Source organism: Furipterus horrens, unplaced genomic scaffold, assembly GCF_987537825.1.
Source record: "Furipterus horrens unplaced genomic scaffold, mFurHor1.1.pri manual_scaffold_3, whole genome shotgun sequence".
In the NCBI taxonomy this organism is placed as follows: domain Eukaryota; kingdom Metazoa; phylum Chordata; class Mammalia; order Chiroptera; family Furipteridae; genus Furipterus; species Furipterus horrens.
The window spans coordinates 172,309,645-172,329,440 of NW_028327173.1; the positions used below are offsets into that span (position 1 = coordinate 172,309,645).

General features: G+C 40.3%; 1 protein-coding gene across 4 annotated transcripts in view; it reads right to left on the reverse strand.

The window, feature by feature from the left end:
• Positions 1-19,796, reverse strand: part of TRIM9 (tripartite motif containing 9) — a 94,730-nt gene that overhangs the window by 44,272 nt on the left and 30,662 nt on the right. The gene's annotated exons all lie outside the window — the stretch shown is intronic.

Sequence of the window (19,796 nt, forward strand, 5' to 3'; positions counted from 1 at the left end):
AGATTCCTTTTATCTGAATTGGGCCACTTAGCTGACGTTTGTACGTGGCTTCTGTTAGCAGTGGCCTCCAGAGGCCTTCCACAGGCTCCTGAGTAGTTTCTCCTCTGAAGCAGTGAGAGCTTCTGGCCATGGCAGTCAAAGGCCCTCACCAGCCGATATTTGCCTGGAAATTCCCTCATCTTGTTAAATAATTGATTCAGCAGTAATTTATTCAATAACTATTATTTGCAAGAAATGAAAATTATTAACATTATTTAGCTCAAAGGGCTATTGGTCTGGAGTTGGGGCAGAAAGAGCAAAGAGAGACAGGAACAGGACGAGGGAAGGAAGAAAGCATCACACGTGTGATGCTCTGGGGCCATTTAAATGTAAAGGTAGATACACTATGCTTCTTATTACAACTAACTCCAAGTTAAGCCCCTGTACAGGAGCTTTCCATTACTTACAGCCATTACCACTGTACTTGGTACAAAATTCCATCACCCAGCAACCATCCCTCTCATAAACTACGGAGACCAACTCCCTTCCTTACATGCCTTCTTTGGAAATTAAAGCCTGCTCTCCTCCTTGTCAACACAACGCCTCATCCATCTTTCCTTTCAGTAAGAAGGACAGAATCTTAAAATTATATCTCTTGGTCCTAGTCATGTTTTTCTCTTATATTTGTTTTATTAAATACAAAGTTGGGCGCTAAATCTCTTTGAGAATATGCATGCCAAATGCTTGGTGGAACCAATGCACAGTAGAAAGAACAAAGGGGTTGCAAGGGTTTAAATTCTGGCACTATCCCTCACTAAGTGTGACCTTGAGAAAGTTAACTTCTGGCTGAATTATTCTGAAGTATAAAATGGGAATAACAATACATTGTAGTTAGGTTGTTGTGAGGGTTTAGTGCATGCATTAATGTGAAAGTTCCTGCTAGTTAAGGGTAGTGGTTAAGGGAACTATTCTGAATAATTAAATGCTGCCAGTTACTGGCTGTTCAAACTTCTACCCTTAGTTTTGCCTCATCCATAAACAGAGAAGAATACTGCTATTCTTGGGTGTTGTGGGCATTGCATGGCATACAATACCTAACTCCCAGAATCGTTCTAGTGCATAGTGCATGCTTAATAGACATTGGCTATTATTAACTCTTATTACCTTCTTCCTTCCTGCTCATAAACACCTGCTGACTGACTGGGGGCATCTGAAAGGGAGACTCCTATAGGAGAATATCCTTTATCACTTGTGCTTTGATTTATGTACTCAGACTCTAGGAGGCTTGGCCAACAACACGACTAAGTAAGAGAAAGCACAAAATGAGCCAACACTTGCTGAAAGGGCTACTCAGTTCTTTATTACTAGGTTCCAGTTGCACTATAATCTGGGGTAAAAGTTTTCTCCTCAAGAACGTTTTCCAGAGGCCCAGAGGATGAAGGAGGAAAGGAGGGCCTTGTTTGCAAGAGCAAGCAGTAAAATGAGAGACATTCTAAAGGATACATTCTTTCACTGTTACTTTGGAACTCATAGCACTTTTTTTTTTTTTCTCTCAATGAGCAAGAGCTGGCTAGGCTCTTTTCTTCCCCTTTTTATTATCATACTAAGGCATATAATCTATGCCTTAGTAACATTTGGAGGTTGGGGCACAGAGGTCAAATTCATTCAGCTACACAGAACTGGAGCTACCTGGTTTCTTGTATTCTAGCTTTGCAATTAATTGTCTGTATAATGTAAGTTAATCCTCACTCCCCTTAAAGAATTGTTAACCAGGTACTGATATATACTTAGAAAAGAAATTATTCTATAGTTGACAAAGAAGGCTGGCCTCATCCACTTGCAGTATTTTATTTGGCAAAGCAATAAGTGAACTGCAAAAATCTATTTATTTGTGAAGTTCCTCTCTTTGTGTCTATTCAGTCCCAAGGATGCTTTTTACCTGGCAAATGACTGTTCTGGTATTTGATAAACAACTGCATTATAAGATAAAGACCTAAAAACCTTTCTCTGAAGCTTTGACAACTTGCAGAAATTGATCAGGAGACAATGAAAAATCCTGGAAACTGTTTATCACTAGAAATTGCTCTTATTGTAAGGATTTACATATGGGTTGTTCTTATAGTATCGTCTTTTGATCACATTTATAAACTACAACTGATATAGGAAAACTTTATTATTGACTGATTTTGTTTCCCAGAAGCATTTAAATTCCTGCTCCGTGCTAACAGAGATGTTCTGTATTCAGGACCACAGAGCAACCCTGTATATTTGTACTAGCACATTGAAGACACGAATATTTAGTGTGTGTGTGCGTTATGACATCTTTGGCTGCACAAAGCCTTGGTAATGGCATTCTAATTTCTTGGGTATTTGCTTCCCAATTTCCTGAAAAGGTGTCATGATCAGAAAGTGAATGAGAGTGAAAAAATGATGTTGCCAAAGAAAAACTGACAAATCTCCAGTCAAGCACTCAGAGCATGCTCTGAATAACCAAGCTCTCCCAGAAAGATGGCGAGTTGTCCGCAGCTTGGAGACAGAAACAAAGAACTCTGCCTCCTCCTCCCCTCCTCCTGATTTCTCCCTCCAGTTTCCATTCAGACTGACTCCCCCTGCTTCCTAAAGGACAGAATGCTACGGGAGATCAGGAGCTCAACCTGGGACTGCACATGGAGGACGTTTCAAAACCTGTTTATTAAGGCTCAGCAAATGGGCAGCGCATTCTGTGCACACTGACCAACTCCTTCCCGGTCTGTGCCTCTGCCCAGCCCAGCTGCTGAGCATGCTCAGACAGAAGACAGGGTCTCCCTTCCTTTCCCTGCTGTGACCATTATTCATCTGTTATCCACACCCCCCAACCCCCAGGCCCAATTTACTATGACTATTGGGTGGAGACAAATTGGGCAAATGAAAGGAAGCTTTCTGGCTGTCTGGGATCTGAAATTACAGGCACTACCTTGCTGCCTCCCCAGGGAAACTGTCACAATGCCGCTGCTTGGGACTGCAGCCCATTCCTCCTCCTTCCCAGGTACCAAGGTCAGCACAAAACACAGAGCAAAGTGACAACCCATGCAATGTGATTCTGAAGGAAGCCCTTTTCCCTGATGCCCAGGAGAATAACAATTTTTCTTGAAGAAATACTGATTTTTGAGTCTCATTACATACTGACATTACATAATTAAAAAGTAAAAGTTAGACATTCTAACGGTTACAATATATTGGCCATTTATTTTAAGCCAGGAACTCTGACGGGTACTTTTAATATGTGCCCAATTTAATCCCAATCAGCACCCTGTCATTTTGCAGAGGCTCAGGGAGGACACACCTGAGTTCAGGTTTGACCACTCACGTATGGAAGGGCTGGAACACAAACCCTCGTCTGATTCCAAAGTTGTGTGTGCTCTTTGCTTCACCCTCCCAAAGAAGAAAACTCTTCCTTCCCCTATGCAGGAAGGAACAATATCAACCCATGGTAAGAGCATATAAAACCAAAGAAGAGTTGATAAGAGGATTATGATTGATTATGAGGGAATTTAATTATGCTTAACAATCAGACAATATGTAAACCACAGATAGCATGGCTACTTAACCTATAAAATGTTCAACTTCTTTTTCCTGCATAAAGTTTTTTGGTGAATTTGAAGAGGATTCCTGTCAAAAAGAGGGGTTCATGGAAAGGGCAAGAAGCTTTGGATTGGGGCCCAATGCTGGCTTTATCACCTAATGACCTGTGACCTTAGCAGAAACTGGGCTGAATGTGGAATGAGGTAAACAAAGGAGAATTCACCAAGTGAAGCTTCAAGCTGAGGAACCTGCAAGCTGAGCTGTCCATGGACCTGATTCTCCTTCTAACCTAAAATTTCTATTCTTCCTGCTTGCACCCCTATTGTCCCCACAAAGGGATCTCTTCTCTGGTGGTGGCAGTTCCTGGATCAACCCCAGGTCCAGCTCACTGTAGTTACATAAGAAGGAAGCCTTAGTGGCTGGCCTGCCTGGAGGTGCCACCCTGTCTTTCAGCCCAGCAGCAGGCAGTGATCTGAAAACGGAGTAGCTGAGCCTGGGAACTGAAACACACAGTCTAGGGTGTGTGTGTGTGTGTGTGTGTGTGTGTGTGTGTGAGAAAGAGAGAGAGAGACAGAGAGTGTGTGAGTGTGAGAATATCTGAGTATGTGTGAGAGTCTGTGAAACTGTATGTGATTGTATGTGTACATATGTGTAAGTGTGAATGTGAGTAGAGTGTGAAAGGGTGTAAGAGAGGATGTGAATGTGTATGTATGAGATTTCTGGTCAGTAGAGTAGGCTCCTGGTTTTGGATAAGACTGGTATCAGAGGGGTCTGATGGGTAGGAAATTTGTCCACTAAACTGCTGCTTATTTCTCATTGGTTGTGACAAAGAGTCTCTCTGTGGACAAACTCCAGCCAGGCTCCTCTGAGCTGTGTTCTCACGTAGGCCTCGACTTTGGCCTATGAAGACTTGAACAACACACTAACACAGTGTCTAGCAGCTCAAGGCCACATCCCTAGGATGACACTAGCCTCCCTTAAAGTGTTTGAGAAAAGTCAAGGCTGCCAGAAGAATTAACTGTTTGTTCCAAGCGTCACCTAAAGATAGGGCCCCTGTATCCCAGTCTCTGTGGGAGGGTGGGAGCCTAACCTTGGAAAGCGCCTGTTAGCAAACCCAGGTGGGTATCACATGAGCCCAGCCCTTCTTCCCACTTTTTATAATTTTTCACTTGTCTGACTCTACCGAGTTCCTGCCCTTCCCCTCCCTTCTCCTTCGTTCTTCCTTTAAAACACCCAGTCACCTCTGTACAAACTGAAGTTCAGGTCAGTTAATGATGGCCCCTTTCCCTATTGCAAAAGTTATTACTGATTAAAATCTGTCCTCACCACTTCACCCGGTGTTCGACTTTGTTTATCTTTGACAGTGGCAGACCCAGCTCTGACTTAGGGAGAGCTAGGGCAATCCATGAGCAGGCAGCTGACCCCTCAACAGGCCCAGGTTAACTTTAAGGATAAGAAAGGAAGCCTATCTCTAGCAGATTCAAGTTTCCCTGCCTAAACCAGCACATCTCTCATATATGAAACAAATCTCACCATCTGTATTGTGAACCTGACCCTGTAAGTTGTGTGGAGGACGGACAGAAGGAAGACATCACGCACTTTTAAACTGACAAACTGTTACATATAATCCCCTTCCTACTCCTCAGTGTAAGCACAAGCATACATTCACACTCAAAGCATGTGCAGAATGCCATATTCCTCCTTTTTAACAACAATTGAAGTCTAAACATTGTTTCAGTCCCTCTTTAAATCATAAACATGTACCAGAAATGCCATTATTTCATCAGACTGTAGCAACTTAATGAGATAGATGGGGCAATGGGACCAATGGGGTTAAGAGGATAGACTTTAAGGTCAGATGAACGTAGGTTTAAATTCTAGCCTTTTACTAACTGGGTGATCAAGGATGCATTACCTAATTGTAGTGGTTACCATGGTGCTCTGCCCAGATCACCCATTAAAGGCTGATACATCCTTTTTCTCAGCTGCTGCATATATCACTGTTGACAGATTACATTAGAAATTGCTCCTGCCAACAGACAGCTGCATTGCTCAAGGCTGTGCCCCTTCTGGGGAGTCCCACCAGTGACTGCTGGGACCCCCATGCCTTGATTTGAGAACAACCCTACAGGGCGTTCTCAGTTCCAGAACTCACGGAAGATCACTGTTCTCCCTTTGTCCTGTCACTTCTTCCTTCCTTCCAGGTGGATCTACTGAGAGTGGTCAGCAACTAAGCATTCCTACGCAGCTCTCTGAACCTGGGATTCCATCTAAAACACTAAACTTCCTAGGCTTAGTTTCCCCATCTGCAACATGCGGATAATAACAGTACCTCCATCATAGGACCGTGGTGAGGGTTTTATGAAACCATGGATAGAAAATTCTACATAACACCTGGCATATTGTAAGCATTTATTTAATAAGTAGCATTATTTTAATAATAAAATAATGTTAAAATATACATATGTACCATTAAAACACTCTGCCATACCACATGTCCCACTTTGGGGTTTGGTCAGTTACAATTACTCAGACAGTGGGGTAGATTGTAATATTGTTCATAACAATTTGCTCCCTCCCCATTTTTTCCACATCACTTACAGGGCCTCCTGTAAATGGAGCATGTGTCCCTGCCCCATTGTCATGCTTGGTTATGTGATGGGCTTTGGCCTAAAGAGGCACTGTGATTTCCTGCCAGCTCATTTGCTCTTCTTCTTTGTCTCATACATCTGGTAGAGTGTTGATAAACTGGCTCTCAGAAAAACAGAAACAAATTCCACCTTAACGTGTTTGCCAATTTCCATGGTATAAATACAAAGTTATTTTAGGCTACCCGAGCGGTATCACTGAACACAGAGTTGGGAAGAGATGTGTACTGTCGGTTGTTTTGAGCTGTGAGCTGGTCTGAGCCAGGTCAGCCTCCCACTGGGCAGGTCCCCACACAGTGGCTGGGGGCCTCAGAAAGAAGACATGTAGAACACAGCTTCACACTACCGCTAGGATGCTCACAGAACAAGAAATAAACCTTTGTTTTATAAGCAATTGAGATTTTGGGGAGGATGTTTTGCTACCAAGCTAATACAGATAACAATTATAATTTTCCCCTTCATGATTTATTAATTTAATCACTATTCATGGAGTTCAGCAGGCACAGTGCTTCATGTAGGAAAATAGAAATAATGAAAGTAAGCACGATCCCTTCCCTCACGGAACCATCATTGCCCTGAAATTATCACTATTTTGAGCTTAGTAATGTCAGTTTAAAAGTCCTCTCCCATAGGCTCTCTAATGAAGCAGAAGAAGACTAGAATATTCTAACAACCAACAACAGAAATGTAGCTTCTCTGTCTCTCAGGGAAAAGTGCAAAGTGTCTGTTCTCCTAGAAAGACTTGGCCAGTTCAGGACACAGTTTGAATTCCAGAGATACTCTGAAGAGCTTTTAAAGTCCATCAAACTGAAGATGTTTCTTTGCCTTAAGACAGGAAACTCTTAAACTGGAAATACAAATAAACATGGGAAGATTTTTCAACAATGAGATAAAGGAGTCAATGTTCACCTCACAACACAGAAAAAACAAAACAAAACAAACAAAACAGTTGTTCACAGTTTCTTACGAGAAAAATTAATTTGCCATGTCTCTATGGTTTTTGCTTCAAGTGCTGGAGGCTTTAAAAGAATCTGTGCAGCAATTGTGATTGGAGACATGACACTTTAATGAAGCAGGAGGAGTATAGGCTGTAAGGTCAACACCACTCTGCCCAAGGCTCTGTCAGGGAGCATGCCTTTCTGCGAGTATTCTAAACCATGATATGTGTGTTGTTAGGCAGTTTCTAAGTATTTACAGCCAAGAATAAAAAATACACCTTCCTTGGGCTAAGCCTTTGTGTAAATATTGGATTTCACATCCTGGAGATGAACTACAGGATAGATCTCCTTTGTGCAAATGCTGCCTTTCCTCTGGAGAATTCAAGGGCCCCAACCAGCAGCCTCTAAGTCTCTCTCCAGAAAACTGTTTTTTCTGTGGTCCCCTCTGGCTGCCCTCATGTCTTCCAGATGCTGTAGCATTCTACTTTGTCTGCTATGACTAGGGAAGGGTTTGAAAAAGGGTAACAGATTTGAGATATATAGATTTTCAGTTCTCTATAGTATTTAAGTGCCCCAGATAGAAACTCTCAGTTCTACAATTAAAGGATTTTCACTAAATAAGAAAAAACATGTTCTTAGAAATAAATGTGATAAAGTGAAAAATCACTGAATTGTATTTTATATAGAAATGCTTTTACTGTGCTCTTTGGGAGACTCAAGTGTTAAACGCTAAAGCAAAAGTGACTTCTTTTTTTAAAAAAAATATGTTTTATTGATTATGCTGTTACAGTTGTCCCAATTTCCTTTCCCCCTGCTCCCCTCCACCCGGTGGCCCCCCTCCCTCCTGTTGTCCCCCCCTTTAGTCCGTGTCCATTGGTTGTGCATATAGTTCTTCTCAACCTCTTCCTGTCTACTCCATTCCCTCCCGCTATGCTTCTTAATTTCTGCATCATTTCCCTCCCTTTCCCCCTCCCCCTCCCTGCTGACCTCCCCGCAATATGTTTTCCATACCTAAAAAGTGACTTCTTATTCATCCTCTCGAATTTCCAGTGATGATAACTAAATATCTGGTGGGAGTATGACTTTCTATTTGTTTAAAGAAGTAACTTTTTACTCTTTATTTCAAAAAGCAGAACATGCTTACTTCAGAAAACTCAGAAAATGAAAGAACTTAAAAGAAAAAAACATATAAAACTGCCAATATCTTCAGACACACTATCAACAGCCTGAGAATGAACCTTTAGTTTTATCCTTTGATTCTGTATACATTTATAGGCAGATGTGTCTATATAATGTAAATCAACAAAATTGAGATCATGTCATCATATGCCCATTGTTCTCTTAAAATCTACTGTTTTCACTTAATATACTATAAATATTTTTGCATCTAGCTAAATATATGACTACTCCCTTTTCAATAGCTCTATAACACTAGTAAAATTCGCTAAGTGGTAGGCACTGCTTGCAATATTTTGTACATATTAACTCATCATGTCCTATGAAACAACCCAGGAAAGGTGGGTACTATTCGTTTTCTTCTTTTTTTTATAGTGATAGAATTAAGGCAAGGTAGGTTAAGTGGTCCAAAGTCATACACTGTTAAAAAGTGGAGCAGAAATTCAAATCCATAAAGCCTGTGGCCAGAATCTATTCTATTAACTGCTACACTGTAGAGTAACCACTGTGTGGGGGCATCATAATTTATTTAACTAATCTTCTATTTTAGGATATTTAATTTGTTTCCATCTTGTTGCAAAGAGCCAAAATGAAATTTATGTAGTAAATATCTGAACATACTCTTGTTTTTCTAATGTCCAGAAATAAAATTGCTTGTTCAATAAACTTTTAAAATTTAGAAGGTTTTAAAAATCATGTTATCAAAATGTCCCCTGTGAGTGGCTGTTCGATTTACACTCCTGAGGAAGGTGATGAGAGTAATACACTATTTGTTTGTATATCTTACTCCGAATATAATTTACCGTATTTTTTCGCTCCGTAAGGTGCACTTTTTTTCCCCAAAGAGTGGGGGGAAATGTCTGTGCATCTTATGGAGTGAATATTGCATCACAGACCGTGATGTGTATTACCTGACCTGTCAGTGGTGGTGACAGCTGTTAGAAGAGGAAGCGATGGGCCCACGCGAAACCCCTGAGGATGCTTAATGTCCCACTTTACTGCTGAATCTCAGGACATCTGGTCAGTTGATGTCCACCTCTGCCCATCACCCGGGACCTGGGAGAGTGCAGAGAGCCTCCTGACACTCCCAGCTATGACCACTGACCTGTCGAATCAGCTGAGGCTAATAACGGGTATGAGGCACAGTGCCAATTGCCAATTGTCTTTGACACTGGGTGCGGTCTGTGTTAGTAGAACCACCTCCAATCACCAATTACTGTGTCTTAAGCTCTGCCAATCATGAGAGGCAGATGGGTGGAGCTGAAGTAACATGTTCTTGGCTGGCTACTGGCTCCGTTAGACACTACAGCTGTCTCGTCTACCTCCATCCTGTTTCCAGTGCACACCAGATTTCCGTGTGAGGAGGCCAGCGGTAACTGGGTGAGCAGCCACAAATGCTGAAGTTTGTAGTATATAAAGGGGGTTATAGTGGGGTCACTGGCCCTGGCTGGTTTAGCTCAGTGGATTGAGCGTCGGCCTGCGAGCTAAGTGTCGCTGGTTCGATCTTCCAGTCAGGGTACATCAGAGAAGGAAAACTCTGACTCCAAAAAACCTCCGCTGCCTTGCGGCATACCTCTTTAGGGGAAAGGCTAAGGGAGTAAACCCTGACAGAAAATCCGGAGCCGGAGTCCCTAAGGCGGTTTGACGTTGTAGTCAACACCGGCAACTCCTGCGGCGCACCTGAAGCCAAGCTGTATTGACTCCGTCTTTCCCTTGGACCCTTCAGCTGCGAAGAGAGGGGGGGTCTGCTGCATGGGCAACAGCAGACCCTCCATATCACCCTGCCCAGGCTCTGTAGCTTCAGCGTCATCGCAAGATGTCGATTCAACACGGGAGGAGACAGATACGATGTCACTCCCGAGTCGGACTGCACAGCCATTCTCGGCGGTGCAGATAGACTCTTAAGAAGCTACACCATCGTCTCTCGAGACGGACGGCTGCCGACGACGACGACGATAGTGGGGTCACTATTCTAGTAGTAACACAGGCACTGAGGGTACTAAGGGGTATCAGTAGCCTTAAGGCATTGGGGGTAGTCCGCCAGAACCTGTAACTAGGATAGTGATGCTCTCAGTGACTGTTACAACTAGTGATACCCCTTAACTCCATCAATGCCTGTTATTAAAGGCCCCCATAAATTCTGACGCTAGTGATGATGAGTTCTTGGGGTTCCCAGAAAACTAGAAGAGTACTTGAACCTTAAAGTCCCTCCTCATTTGTCAATGACAGTGATGATGGTTCTTAATACCGTTTTTGACTGCTGCTCACATTACATGGTTGAAATATTATTCTGTTATATTTTATTAAATGTTTTAGTACACCATTTGGTTCAGAATATTTTTTTTTCTTGTTTTCCTCCTCTAAACCTAGATGCATCTTATGGTCAGGTGCATCTTATAGTGCTAAAAGTATGGTATATTTGTTTTTGTAATTTGATAGGTAAAAAATGGAGCCTCATTTTAAGAAATTTGTATTTTAAAATTAGCAGGGTAGTGTTATTTTAAGCTTCTTATTGATTTTTTTCTTTGTAGTTAAGGTGTAAGTTCTCATTGGTATTACTTGTAAAGCACTTGGAAGAGGACTAGCCCATACATAGTGTTTGTTAAACAAATTAGTTTCCTCCCACAGCTGATAACTATCTGTGGAGAAGGCTGGCCTATCACCTGTGTTTGTTTACCAAGGAAGCTTTAGGGACCCCGAACAGGAAAATGATCTGGAAATTTTAGGCGGTCTGTTGAAGAAGTGAAAATCATGGATTACTCTTTAGAATTTACAGTATAATCATTATTTTGTGGACAGATGCATGTATATAATAGCTTATGGTAAATATTCAATGGGTGGAAGAAAAGAGAGGAGATAGTATAAGATAATATTCATATCATTAACCTGTGTAGCACATTTGTAAACATAATTGAAATTGTTTACTGGGTTATTCAGAAACTATGTATTCTTGTTTATTCTTTTTCTACTCATAATATTCTAAACAAACAGGTGATCAAATGGGTTGTGCTTTGATCATGCTTTCCTTTATTTCTTGGAGTTTTTATTATATCTGTGGTTCTGTTATATCCTCTTTGTGCATTTTTTATACCTTTAACATTAGGTCATATCCTTCTACATTTCGCTTTGTTCTTTTGGCCTTGAACTCCATTTCATTTGATTTTATTATATATATCTTCCTTGCGCTCTCTCTCTCTCTAGCATAACTTTGTTTACCTTTTATTTTAAAACTATATTAGTTTTAAACCCAATTTAATGGTTTTTTTCTTTTATCATAGGGGAATTTGGGCTATTTACACTTGTTGTATTAATTGACATAATTGGCTTTATTCCATCAATATTGTTTATACAGGGTGGGGCAAAAATAGGTTTATAATTTTTCATATGGGAAGTAATACAATAATTAATAAATACAAGAAAAACTCTGTTTCACATACAACTGTAAACCTACTTTTGCCCCTCCCTGTATATCTATTTATTATGATCCAGTTTTATATTTTAAAATTTCTGTGGCTTTATCACATTTCTTTAAATATATTAATCCAAGCCCCAGATGCTGTGGCTCAGTGGATTTAGCGTCGGCCTGCGAACCAAGTGTCGCTGGTTCGATTCCCAGTCAGAGCACATGACTAGGTTGCACACCAGGTCCCCAGTTGGGGGCGCATGAGAGGCAAAGACACATTGAAAATATATATATATATATTAATCCCACTCAACAATTAATTTGGATGTTTTGCTATGCTTTTTCATTTTGCAAGCTGTTACCTTCTCATATTTCATCACATGTAAACTTACATTTGTCCATTACTATGTTAAAATTAACTAATAATTTTGATCTTTCTACTCTACTATATTCCTCCAAATACTTCACTTAATATTTAGTATCTCTTGTAAATTAAGAAATAACATTCTAAATAACCCCTGGATCAAACTAGAAATTAAAACTAAATTTACAAATTATCTAGACATTAATGAGGATACATAGTTTATGAAAATATATTGCTTTTTAAAATATGATATTTGGGCTAGTTAGGAAACCGAAGTGCTCTTTTTTAATTTACAGTAGTCCCTCACTATATTGTGGTTCACTTATTGCGGCCTCACTGTATCACGGGATTTTAAAAAATATTATATTTAATTATTTATTGCAGGTTTTTTGCTATATTGTGGGATTTTGTGGTACTGTATATGTATGTTGTTAAAGTTACGTAGGTTTAAGAGTGTAGAATAAATGTAAGGCTCCTACTTTGCGGGGGGGTCTGGAACATAATACCTGCGGTAAGTGAGGGAATACTGTATTTATTTTCAGAAAGAGGGGAAGGGAGGAAGAAAGAGAGAGAAACATCAGTGTGTGGTTGCCTCTCGCACGCCCCCAACTGGGGATCTGGCCTGCAACCCAGGCATGTGCCCTGACTGGGAATCGAACCAGTGACCCTTTGGGTCACAGGCCAGTGCTAAATACATTGAGCCACACCAGCCAGCAGGGCCCCAAATGCTCTTTATAACATTCCCACTAGAAATACTGTTCTTAGATGAAACTTGAAAAATCAGGAACTTTTTTTCTCCTTCTTACTATTCTGCATCTCCTAGATCCAGAATAGCATCCTTCCCTCCTCTCATATACTTGCCAGTCACCATTGTGATCAAAGGAAAGAGGTGGTTTTTCTTATACTTAAGTACTTACATCTAGGATGGCTCTTGCAGACTGTTCTTATGTCTGAACATTCAATAATTTCAGAGTGTCTTTGTTTTTTTCCAATAATAAGTTATAAGTTTTATGGCAAAATTTTACAAATTTTTTTTCATAACATCATAGATCATAGCTAAGCAATCCTGTATCTGAGATTGATGTCACAAGTTGCCTTTAAACTTTACTGGAAGACAATTACAACTGGTGGCATTACCATCCATTCCTCAGCCTTTGAGACACCTTGGGAGGGATAAAAACCACACTTGTGGCACCTACACCATTAAGCAGGAGTAATGAATGTTCACCTCAAGGGAGCTCCTGTGCCTCAGCAGCGTCGCTGGAGCAGGGCTCAGCCACAAGAATGGAGGGACGGGGTTCGATCTCTGAGTATTGATTCTGTTTCTTGATATAGTAGGCAAAATAATGGCTCCCAAAGATGTCCACACCGTAATCCTCAGAACTGGTGAACATGTTATCTTAATTGCAAATGCAATTAAGGTTATGGATCTTAAAATGAGAAGATTATTCCTGGATTATCTGGATGAGACCATTCTAATTACATGAGTCCTTCAAAGTAGCAGACCTTTAGGGCTACATCAATGAGAGAGGGAGTTGTGACTGCGGAAGAAAGATCAGAGAGAAACCACGTTGCTGGCTCTGAAGTTGGCCATGAGCCAATGAATAGAGGCAGACCCTAAGAAGACAGGAAAGGCAAGGAAATGAATTTTCCCCTAGAACATCCAGAAGGGACTCATCTGAGTGTATTGGACTCCTGACCGACAGAACTATAAGATAAAAATCTGTGTTAAGTCACATAATTTTTGGTCAGAGAAACCAAATACACTTGAGAAGGCAGTCAGTTAAGAGCTGGATGCTTACTCTCTTTGGCAATGGCCAGATTGCTTCACCTTACATTTTATAAATCTGTTTAGAATATGCATCATCTGCTTTCTTTTTGAAGTTCAGAAGCTTTAGGTGGAAAGCAATATGACACACGAATAAAAAGAATATGACCCTTTGCAATCTGTGGACACATTTCACAGCTGAGTAAAGGACCAAGAATTGGCTATTCAGCTCTTTCCATATACATGTGAAGTATCTGAGGCACCTGACCTCCTGACAGAGTAGAAATTCTGTGAGACTAAGATGGCTCAAAAGCCCAGTAGCTCATCACCAAGAGTGAAGCTTCCCCATCAGACTGGAGTCAGCTACTGAATTTCAATGACTTCTTAAAAATAGGAACAGAAATAGATTTTCAGTCCCTTCTGAGCAAGTGGCTATTGTTTATTTTAGAAGCCTGAACTGATGTGTTTTGAATACCAAAGTATTCCTTTCCCACTTAAATCTGTTCTGATCATCAGCTTATGGCTATCTTGGAATTTTAGCTTACTTGAACCTGTATTTATCTTAGAAGAGCTACATTTTTCAAAGGTATGGGGTCATTAAGAGGCTGGCAAATGGTAATCACAATATCTGAGTTTTAATTCTGACTTCTGGACCCCACTACAACATTGATGCAGATATTAGCACAGCTTCTTTAAAAGCAAAGGTCACACAGGAGAGACCGCTATGCACCTGCTAGACTGACAACACTGAGTGCTTGTGAAAATGGGGCAAATCACCTATTGCTATGGGCAGTTAAAATGGTACAGGCACTTGGGAAAACTGGAGCTTTCTAATAAAGTTAAATATATGAAGGTCTGTCCAGAAAGTATCCAGCTGTGTGCTATGAAAAACAGGCACTTATTGAAGAAGATGCAAGATACAAGAAACATTGTACAGAGGACAGTGACATCTCAGTCCCCTTCAAAGTAGGCACCTTAGGACCTCATACAGTTTATGCGGCATCTCTTCTGCTGTTCAAAACACTCTGCAACACCCTTTGTTGAAATTGCCATCAGCTGCCCCATCGTATTTTCCTGAATCCCGTGGATGGTCTGAAATCTCTTTCCTTGCAAAGGCAATTTTAGTTTTGAGAAAAGGCAGAAGTCACAGGGTGCCAAATCTGGTTCAATGGCAGTGGTTTGAATCAAGTCATTAGCAACTGCAGCACGAGGTTCCTTCTACTCTGGTAACAGGAGCCGCGGAACAAATTTTGTCATGATACATTTTATGCCAAGATCCTGCATCAAAATCTCAGACACAGTAGTTTTTGGAATCCCCAGATCAGCTTCTAGTTCTTGCACTGTCAGTAGCTGATCTTTGTTGATTGCAGCTTGAAAAAGTTCAACATCCTCACGTGTTCTGCTGGTTGCAGGCCTTCCAGACCCTGTATCACTTTCAACAAAGATGGTTCTTGACCATCTTTGAAGCCCTTGTGCCCCAGTTTTATTTGTGCTGCACTCATTGCATCATTCCTGAAAGCCTTCTGAATCATCTGCTTAGTTCCCGCGGATGAATGTTCAAGCTTAACCCAGAATTTGATGGTTTGTTGTTCTACTCGCTCAGTCATTTTGAATGCAACAGCCACACAGTGCACCTACCCTACATGACAGCATATGTCCACAAAAGACTTGATAAAATGTTCATAGCAGTTTTATTTATAATAGCCCCAAGCTGGAAACAGCCCAAATATCTATCAACAATAACATGGATAAGTAAATTGTGTCTATTCATAAAATGAAATACTTCTTAGTAATAAGAAAGTACAAGCTAACTGATGGAGAGAAATCTGATCAGATCACCAGGGAGAAGTAGGGAGGGGCTGAAGGAGGAGGTTGCCCAAGTCAATGGTGAACAACCTAGGACAGGATTGGCTGAGAAGCTGAATGCCTCCAGAGCACATGGAATTATAGGCGAGAAGATTTGGAATAAAAGAAGGGCTCTCAGAGGGGCGAGGGCCCTCTCTGGCTCTCAGGCTGTCTTCATCCTTGAGGATGTTTGGATGATTATGCCTGCATTTCCCAGGGGACAATGGATGGTATTTTGGATGGGAAGGACCTTCGGGTCCTAGAATCAGGCTGGCCTGGCAGATGGTGGCAGGGTTATTCTTTGGGTGTTCTAGAGAGTGCTCTGAGGCAGAGGCCTGCCATTCTTCCAAAATTGTGTAGCTTTTGTATCTTATGTTGTTTTAGTTTATAAACTAACCCTATAGAAATAATGTAATTAAAACTAATGGGGAATTCTAGGAGAACTCAGGTTTTAAAGAGCTTATCCTTAATTGATAGGCCTAAATGACTAATGCATGTGGAAAGCTGTTACTATTCCAAAATTGTAAAGCTTCTGAATAAAGACTCTTCCTTTACCACCAAACCTTTACCTCTGGAGGGTGGCAGCAGGCAGCAGGACCCCAAGTGCTATTTGGTAACATAATGACATATGGAAAACATAAATGATTTTAAAAATATTATGTTAAGCAAAAGAAGCCACATACATAAAAAGTGCATATTATATTTATGTATAGCTCAAGAACAGGCAGAAGTAACCCATGATGATAGAAGTCAGAAAAATGGTGACTTTTGGAGGTGGGGAGAGTGACTGGAAAGTGTTGTGAGGAAATTCTCTGAGGTAGAGATAGGCCTATATTTTGATCTGAGTTGTAATTACAAATCTATTTACACACATACATACATGTATGTAAAAGTTTATTGAGCTGTAAACATAAGGCTTGTAGAATTTACTACAGATAATTAGTGCTCTTTAAAAATGGACTTTTTTTTCACAAGGATAAATACTCCTTATGTATTTAATTTGTTTCCTAAGAATTCCATGCTGTGTGAAAAATAATATTTTTTTCAGATGATCTTTTTTTTTTCTGATTGAATTTAAATAAGTACCCACAAAACCCTCAAGCATCTTATACTTGATATTGGGAGCCCTCCCCTCAGAGGCCATTTCTCTCATGCCCTTCCCCTGTTCCTGTTTTGATTGTTCTATTGCAGACACCCAGCAACACCTGAAATCTTGTCACATGGCAACTGCAAACTGCACTGTATTTCCTCTCACACTAACATAATTTTAAACTTAAAGACATGTCTGGCTGATGGTCCTTCAAGAGGAAATGGATACCTAGTTTGAAAAGTGGTGATTCCTCAGAGAGAGGAGGAATGATTGAGGCCATAGCATAAGAAATGGGATGATACACACTCTCCTCTGCCAGTACCTTTGCCCACCCTCAAAAATGTCCCATCCTTTATGAAGGCACTAATACGCTAAGGCTTGTAATACATATGGGCCCTTCCTGGTCAATTCTTGATGCCATACGTTAGTAGGAAGAACTTGGGTGCAGGTGTGCTAGGTTCCTTTACTTTGACTATGAGTTTGAGAAGCATGTGATCCTTTAGTTTTGATAATTAATCCCTATATTCCTCTTCTGACAGTCCTAACATTTAATTTATAAAGCCTGAACATAAGGATATTAAATTATTCTTAACATAACTCTCTCACTATCATGGCTTTAATTACTCTGAGAACAAACTAAAACACTACAGTAGTCCCTCTCTATATCGTGATTCACTTATTGTGGCCTCACTGTATCATGGGATTTAAAAAAATATTATATTTAATTATTTATCGCTGATTTTTCGCTATACCGTGGTATTTTGCAGTACTGTATACATATGTTGTTAAAGTTACGTAGGTTGAAGAGTGTAGAATATGTTTAAGAACGTAAGTAGTGTTTATAAAAGTGTGGAAAAGGTTAATAAGGGAGTGGGAAAGGTTAACAAGGGACTGGGAACAGTTTCTAAGTGTGTGGGAAGGGTTTATAAAGCCTTAATATATATATAAATACTAAAATAAATGTAAGGTTCCTACTTCGTGGATTTTCACCTATCGTGGGGGGGTCTAGAATGTAGCACCCGCAATAAGTGAGGGAATACTGTACCTTATTCTAAGAAATGATCCTCTTCATCAGCAAAATAGAAACCCTTTGGGATGTCTTAAATAGCTTTTAAGATATATTTAGGAGTCCCCCACACACCAGTATTTATAAGTCAATTTCCATCCAAAGTAAAATTAACAGTGATCAATATTGTTTAGGAAAATGGATTTAAGCCATGTCTGATTCCTTTTCACCCTTTCCCTCTGCATCTTTGTCAATTCATCTCCATGCAAGTGAATTGCAGCTCCAGCCTAGTGAAATGGAAATGGTTTCCATGGCAACAGATTTTTGCTCTACTAGTTAGAATGTAAGATTTGACTCACAGAAATAAATCTCACCAGGGGAGTGGGTTGATTTTGTAAACGACTTAGTAACTGGCAATCATTTCCAAAGAAAAGCCTGTTATAAGGGTGCATGAGCAAGGGTAGGTTATGCGAGGTGACCAGTGAATGTGCCGCTCACATCACACAGACAGCAATGTGCAGGAAATGCCTGTTCTGAGCTGCTGCACTTGCTCCGTTCTGTGCCCACTACGTGTGGACTGCACAGCCTGGCCCTCCTGTGAATTTCAATGACATTTTAATTGGAGGTGGAGGGGATAGATTTTAGAGCACCTCATAGCAAATTGCAAGCGTTCACCTCCAAATGTCTTTCCTTTTATTTCCAGAAACTACTAATTCCTTGAAAAGATGAGACTCCCAGAGCTGTTTTTAAGGCATTCAGTATGGTATAAATTTAATTGCTTATTATCTATTTCTCTGTTAAAATTGGGTGCTGCTATGATACCTCTTTACCATCATTTCCCCTTCTTAGTAATCTATCTTATTTTATTAATTAAAAATTGTATAGAAACACTTTCTGGTTTTTTATTTTCATTTAAAAACCTAATATGATGTTTCAGCTTACACTTTAAAATATATTTTCCCAATAACATTTATACAGATCATAATGGTTAACTCCAATTTGTAAGGAAAAAAATGCTATCAATCTAGTGTAGATAATTAAAGCAAGTCCCATTAACTCCAGCCCTGACTCACTGCTGAAGAAGGCAGTTCCGTTGGACTGAGGTTTTGTCTTCAGCAGAGATCCGAGGAAGGAATGAGTCTGCAGCTTTGCATAAGGATGCAAGTATTCACGATGTGATGAGGACCCTCTGCAAAGTGCAAACTTGACAGCTAAGTCGGTTCCCTCCCACCCCAGCTTGTGATGCATTATGCTAAGTGAGTTCGTTTTTAAAAACCACTGCAAGTATCCAACAGACATCTCTCAGCACACCTCCTGTCATTGTCTCCATCCAGCAGAAGACAATTATGACCAAATCTGGTCAAGTGCTCATCCCATGTTGTGCACCTTCCTTGTCTCCTCAGCCTGTCCCCTGATACCAACTATTCTTCCTTCTCTCAAAGCTTAGGAATGATCTGATACCAGTCACGTAAGAATGATCTGCCAAATACCCCATCCCTTATCCTTTCACTGAAATTCATTCGCATTAAATTTTTATCTAAACCAAAGATTTTCCTTTTAAATATTTTATTTCTTCTTAGCTAAGGGACATTTTGGTAATGTTGAGAAAAGTAAAACTAAGGTTAGGAAATCTGAATAAAATCAGTGAATTGTATGAATGTTGTGTGATACGGTGATATTGTACTACAGTGTGTGCAAAATATTACCACTGGGGAAACTGAGAAGTGTGTAGAAGGGATTTCTCTGTATTATTTCTTACAACTGCATATGAATCTACAATATAGTTATCTCAATTAAAAAAAGAAGCTGGAAATCACTTCAAATGTGAAAATACCTGGGGAATATTCTCAGTCTTCTGTTCTATGATATAAATTTAATTTTTTTCACTCTCAGAATAAAAACAAGGTGATTCTCATTAATAAAATTACTTTGAATGTCAAGGGGAAAAAGTTCACTTTGGAAGCAAACTGCTTGGGATTGAGCCTTGGCTCTCCCACTTATTATCTATGAAACCTGGG